The sequence below is a fragment of the Musca vetustissima genome, unplaced genomic scaffold (assembly GCF_032173495.1).
Source record: "Musca vetustissima isolate MV318-11 ecotype Yass unplaced genomic scaffold, APGP_CSIRO_Mvet_v1 utg10372, whole genome shotgun sequence".
Classification (NCBI taxonomy): Eukaryota; Metazoa; Arthropoda; class Insecta; order Diptera; family Muscidae; genus Musca; species Musca vetustissima.
The window spans coordinates 25628-32896 of NW_026883650.1; positions in this window are offsets into that span (position 1 = coordinate 25628).

Here is a 7269-nt window from a genome sequence, read left to right on the forward strand (position 1 = left end):
GGTCATTGAAAAAATATCCTATAAAAAACTAAGCCTTGTGTTGGTTCTTGAAAAATGTTTCTTACAAAATTTGACGCTTCAGTGTGGTCTATGAAAAAAATATTATTTAAAAAATCACACAAGGCCTAGATTTGTTAAAGAATATTTTTTCAAGGGCAAAAGACAAGACGTAAATTTCTTAAAGAATATTTTTATAAGGACCAACCAAAGGCTTAGATATTTTAAATAATCTTTTTTCAAAGACCAACACAAGGCGTAGATATTTTAAAGAATATTTTTCAAGGATAAAAATATATTTTTCGAAGAACTATTAGAGGCAAAGGCGTATATTTTTGAAGGACATTTATCCATGAAGAGACTAAGAGTGGACATTTTCCAAGAGTCTATGAGAACCATAAAGGTGAGTATTTAAAGTATATGTTGAAAACATTAACCGTGAATTTTGTAAAGGATATTTGTCAAAGGCCCATGAGAGGCTAGGATTGGGTTTTTTCAACGACCAACACATGACTTAGACATTTTAAAGAATATTTTTTCAAGGATAAACATATATTTTTCGAAGAACTGTGAGAGGCATAGGCGTATATTTTTTAATGCTAATTTGTCAAAGGCCATTGAGAGACTAGGAGTGGATTCATAAAGGACATTTTTCAAGAGTCTATGAGAGCCATAAAAGTGTTTTTTACAGGATATTTTGAAAGCATTAACCGTGAATTTTGTAAAGGATATTTGTCGAAGGCCCTTGAGAGACTAAAAGTGGGGTTTTTTAATGCACTCTTTTGAAAAGCCATAAACGTGGATTTTTAAAGGATATTTTGTGAAGGACTATCAACTGTAAGTGGTGATTTTTCAAAAAATATTTTACTATGGACTATCAGAACTATAGGCTTATATTTTTAAAGGATATTTTTCGACGGACTATGAGAGCCATAGGGTAGAATTTTTGAAAGGATATTTTTCGAAAGGCAATGAAAGCCATAACGATTTTGTGAAGAACTATCAACCGAAAAGGCGGTGATTTTTCAAAGAATATTTTACGAAGGACTATCAGACCGATAGGAGTGGATTTTTTAAAGGCTATTTTAGAAGGACTATAAGAGCCATAAGTGCAGATTTTTCAAGAATATTTTTCTGATCTTTTCGGGCTGTAGGGAGTGGAGTCCTTAGTATATAATTTTTTATTGAATGCTTCTTTTTTTTTCACCTTTTCCTATATACCCTGGTTCGTGTTCACAAAAAAATATATTCTTTTATTTTTCTTTCATCTCCATAAAACTTAAAATATTATTAAATATTTATTTATTTACTTTATGTGCAGCAATTTTCTTCTTCGTCTTCCTCTTCGCTTTCATTTTGCGAATGGAAAAGTTGTAAATGCAAACAAATACAAAAATTATGCGGGAAGGAAAGCAACGACAAAATATTTAACTTTACGTTAAGTGAAATAGTTTAGTGACCCAATTTCGGGTGCAGTTTCAACGAAACAATGCACAATTCATTTTTGCGTTATGGAGGAGAGGGGAGCGCTCGGTAAGGGCCTTAAGCCTTGAAACAACAGCGAACAGTTAGTTCAGTTTGTGTGTTCAAGTAAGTAATCAACAAAAATCTGAGGCAGTAAAAAAATAACAACAACACCAACTGAAACTGAAAATAACAACAGCAGCAATGTCAACCACCATCAACAGTGGAGGAAAAAAGATTTTTAACCATAATTTCTGGCCCTAAAACTATGCATAACTGGTTGAGGGCATTAAACGCTGGAGAGGGGTTTGGAGGGATTGTCATAAATAGGGCGACTTTATTGTTGGGAGACATAGCATTGTGAATCATGGCGGCAATCCTGCTGTTGATGATGATGAAGACAACCGTTGATAGCTATGAGACAAAAGCCGAAAGGGAAATGAATAAAAAAAAACATGATGAAGACATAAAAATGTTTTTAATAGTCAAGGACAAGCTGTGCAGAAGCACCACAAAAAAAAAAAATTCGAGAAAAAAATGGTTTGAAAAAAGCACGAAGATTTATTTCCCATGAAGAAAAAACAACCAACAACTACTACAACAACAAAAATAGGAAGTGCATTTAATATTAAAAATATTTCACTTAAGCTAAATTGCTGCACCTTCTTCCTTTCCTTTGACAACATCTTCAACATCGACTATTCTGAGTAGTCGGTGGAAACCTTTTAGGTCAGCAGTCATCCTTTTGATGATAGATAACAATTTCCATGCAAGCACTTAAACCTGACATGACATAGGAAGAAGTTCTGTTAATGGATGATGAATTTAATCAAAAGCTTTAAAAATAGGAAATAAGAAGAAGCTGAAACTCAGTTCTACCAAATGGACTTCGACTGCGTGGCGTGCTTGGATTATTTTTAAGCTAAAAGATACTTTTTTTCAATTTTCAGGTGTTTTCCTTCGTTTTGGTTTTCTTTTTTCCGCTTCTTGAACAAATAATTCCTTATCTATTTAAGATTTATTTTTATTGCAGAATTTTACAAGTCCTTTAAAATTTAACAACCCTGAAAATGCACATTTTCACAGATTATTATGTTTTTGTTATTATTGTCATTATTGTGGAAAATCCTTTGGGTATTTTATGTATGCGCTCGGATAGTTTTATTGCACACCATGGGAGAGGGGGCTGCTGCATGTGTGACAATCAAGATTACAGGGAATTGAAAATATTTTGAGATTGGAAAAATTTATGAAAATCAAAAATCGAGGGGAGGGAGAAATTTGCTAAAAACTGGGATGTAAAGCAGCTAAATTAGGTTCCTTTAATGCTCTAAAGGTATTTTTTAAAGACGAGATGAAGGGAGGAGCTGAAGCTGCAAACAAGCTGCAGGAAGTTTTTATAGACGAGCTGAAGGGAGATTTTCATAGCAGAGCTGAAGGGAGACTTTCATAGCCGAGCTAAGGGGAGACTTTCATAGAATCGTCTATAGATGAGAAGAAGGGAGTTTCCTATAGACGAGCAGAAGGGAGTCTTCTATAGATGAGCAGAAGGGAGTCTTCGATAGATGAGCAGAAGGGAGTATTCTATAGATGCGCAGAAGGGAATCTTTCGTAGAATAGCAAAAAGGATTCTTTTAAGGGAGTCTTTTTAGACGAGCCGAATGCAGTCTTCTTAGACGAGCTGAAAGGAGTCTTCCATAGACGAGCTGAAGGGAGTCTTCCATAGACGAGCTGCAGGGAGTCTTCCATAGACGAGCTGAAGGAGTCCATAGACGTGCTGAAGGGAGTCTTCTATAGACGAGCTGAAGGGAGTCTTCTATAGACGAGCTGAAGGGAGTCTTCTATAGACGAGCTGAAGGGAGTCTTCTATAGACGAGCTGAAGGGAGTCTTCTATAGACGAGCTGAAGGGAGTCTTCTATAGACGAGCTGAAGGGAGTCTTCTATAGACGAGCTGAAGGGAGTCTTCTATAGACGAGCTGAAGGGAGTCTTTATAGACGAGCAGAAGGGAACCTTTATAGACGAGCTAAAGGGAGCTTTTCGTGTTAAAGGGAGTCTTTCATAGACGAACTGAAGGGATTCTTATACAGAAGAACCAAGAGACTGAAATTAGTATTTATAGGCTGGCCGGAAGGACAAGTAGAAAGGGAGTCTTACTAGAGCGAGCTGAACGAAGGCTGCATATTCTAGCTGAATGAAGCCTTAATGGCGAGATGATGGGATCCTCTTAAGGGGCTGAAGGAAGTCTCCAAAGCCGAGCTTTAATATGATGATCTGATGGGATTATTGTAGCATTTATCTATGGCATTTTGTATAAGCGAGCCATAATCTATATGATTCCAGTTTCCTTCCCCACCCTCGTTAGTGACACCGTTTAATTCCGCTGATTTCAAATGACTGTTATTGAGAACAGGTTACAAATACACACACAAACACACCTACTATGTGACAATCCAAAACCCAAGCATAAACTGAAACTTAAATTGCGACAAGAAAATCAGAGCAAAAGAAACCATAAAATACATTTTTCACTCTCACCCCAAACCTTTCTCCCTCCAAAAAAAACCGACTACCTTTAATGGCCCTTCGAAGCGAAAAAACGCACAGCACACGCACTCAAGGGAGATGAAGCCAAACGTACAAAAGCACACCAAATTGCTGCGATTGCAACTATGCCATGGTAATGGCAAATAACAAGAAAAAATCCGCTGGAAACCGGATAAAAGTCATGATACAAGTCGCCGGAATATTAAGAAAATCTTCACAAGCAGACAATAGTCACAAACGCTCACCAAGGTGCTCTTTAGCCAAAGATGCAATCCGGAACAATAAAAAAACTGCTTGACTTTCTTACTCTTTGGTGGCTCGTTGACTGCGTGGCTTACACACGGAATGGCAGGAAATGTCGAAGGGAAGAGAAAGGGAGGAAATGTTAAAAACGCAATGGCTATAAATGTCACCAAATGAACATTAAAGTAATTTTTCTTCTACTGCTGTTGTTTTTTTCGTTTTCTTCTTCTTTTACTATAGCATTGCAATCAAGCGTTACTGGCCCTTTTGTCCAAAGATGTTTGCTTTTCTATGGATATACCCTGTTCTCTCTTGGCTGCTTGTTGTCCTTTTGCTTACGTGTCCTGGTCCATTTGTGTGTGTGTTCCTTACTGCATTTCAGATAAGATAAGCGGGGTGTGTTAATGTTGCTCTTTAACAATTTGACAGTTTACACTTTAAAAGTGATTTCCGAAATTTGTTAAAATTAAATTTTTTAACAGATTTAAACCCCTTTATCTGGGATATCTTCTTGAATTGTTTTACCAATAAAAACTATGCCAACAATTTTGGCAAACAAATTTACATATTATTTTCATTGTTTATGCAGAATGTAAAGCAAAAATATTTTTGCACAAAAATTATGTAAAATTGAGATTTTGTATTCCTGTTTATGTTATGTTTAACACACTAATACACACACAGATGTGGAAGGAGTAGTAGTTAGGTTACTTAGAAATATTTTGCATATTTAATATGATGAGCTGGCGAAAGGGTAAGGAATCATAAAAATCTACAAAAGTTATGAAAGAAGTCTTTATGAAAGGGAGTCTCTATGGATGAGCAGAGGGGGATCTCTATAGACGAGCTGAAGCGAGTCTTACACAGACGAGATAAAGGGAATCTCTATAGATGACATGATGTGAGTCTTAAAAGACCTATAGACTACCTGAAGGGAGTTTCTATAGACGGGAGTATATATACTACCTGAAAGGGGTCTATAGAGAATCTGAAAGCAATATTCTATAGACGAGCTGATGGGTGTTTCTAGAGACGTGTCAAAGGGAGTCTCTATAGACTACCTGAAGGGAGTTTATATAGACGGGAGTATATATATACTACCTGAGTATATATACTAGAGGAGCTGAAAAGAATCTCCATAGACGAGCTAGTGGGTGTTTCTAGAGACGTGCTAAATGTAGTAAATGTAGTCTCTATAGGCAAGCTGAAGGGTATTTCTAGAAACGAATTAAGGGAATCTCTATAGATCAACTGAATGGACTTTCTATAAACAACCAGAAGGAATCTCTATCGGCGAGCTGAAGGTAGTCTTGAAGTTGTTGAAGTGAATCTCTGTAAACGAGTTGATGAAAGTGTTCTAGAGACGAGCTGAAGGAAATCTGTGTAGCTTAAGGGAGTCTCTTCAGACGAACTGAAGGGAGCATCTATAGCCAAGCTAATATTTATACAAAATAGTTTTTCCTTAAAGAAAATCCTCAAAGATCTCGTTTCTGGGTATTGAATTATTTTAAAGTTATTTTTCAATGTGTCATCACGTGTGAGAAACATATTACGTACACAGTCACTTCAAACTACATTCCATTTTTGGGGACCCAATGCTTGGGATTTATTTAGCAGTGGCTGATGTTAAGGTCGTTGTTAGGTATTTATTTTGGGCACAATCTTTATTCAAAAATGTTTTTTCTTAAAAAAAATCTTAACCGATTTCGTTTTTGGCTATTGACCGAATTTAAAGTTATTTTTCAATTCTCTCAATTGAAGTCCCTCCCACATGTATGTGTCATCACGTGTGAGCAACACGATACGTGCACAGTCACTTCAAACGACATTCCATTTTTGGGGACCCAATTATTGGGATTTCTTTAGCAGTGGCGATGGCTGATGTTAAGGTCGTTGTTACGGTGGTGGTGGTGGTGCCCGTGTGTTGACAGCAGCTGATGATGTGATGACATTTGCCGGTGAGATATTAGAGTGGTGGCATATGGCAGAAGCCATACCGTGGAAATATTGCAGCCATTTAACCACTACCACTAGATGGAAGAGATTATTGTTGATGCTAATGCTGTTGTCTGCTACATTTCCTGAAGGTGTTGTAGTGCAAATAATGAAATGCAAATGATATGCGTTTGCTGCATAATCATGTTATGCTGCATACAAAATCTACTTTAACAATACCAAGCAGATCCACAAGAATATGAAGAGCAAAAATCTGAATTTTGCAAAGCGTGTGTGTGGGTGCTTGTATGCGTATATATGTGTGAGTGTCTGTTAGATACTAAGTATTGAAATAAATATGTACCACACTACAATATCTTGGTATTGGATGAGATTCAACAAAACGCCAAGCTATATTAGAAGCAAGACAAACAGGAACTGGAGCAGAAACTTGGCAAATTTATACAAGCACAAAAATTTCCAACACAAACAACTAACATTGACACTAGCACATTTGCATATGTTGCTAGTTGAAAGATGCACAATGCTCAAACACACATGGACACATACACACACTCAAAAGCCATCGACACCCATGATTCTTGGATGGAGGTGTGCATATTTTTACATATCCACTGCTCTATATATCCAAAGTGACATTAGCAACATCACCTTTAACAACGCCTCTCTATCGGCTGCAGCTACTGCTTCGATATACGGTGTGAAGCTCAAAATATCAGCCATCGACAGCAGATTTCCTCTTCTACAGCGAGGAGTTTGTTCGTTCGTTCGTTGAAGTGTTTTCTTTTCCGGTTTTTCGACAAACTGCATAGATTGACAATCGACAGGCACAGAACAGACAAGTTTTTCCTTTTTTTCACCAAGCAAAAATTGTCAACAACAACACCAACAGTAAACGAAAACATGAGGGGGGGAAATATGGCATGCATTAGCTTACTAACGGCTCTGCTGTTAGTGGCGACGGGAGTTTGAAGTGCTTTACTCTGAAGAAATCTGCAAAACCTCACAAGCTTTATCAAACTATTCAATGGATCTAAAACGGATGTTGCATCCCAAACTATTT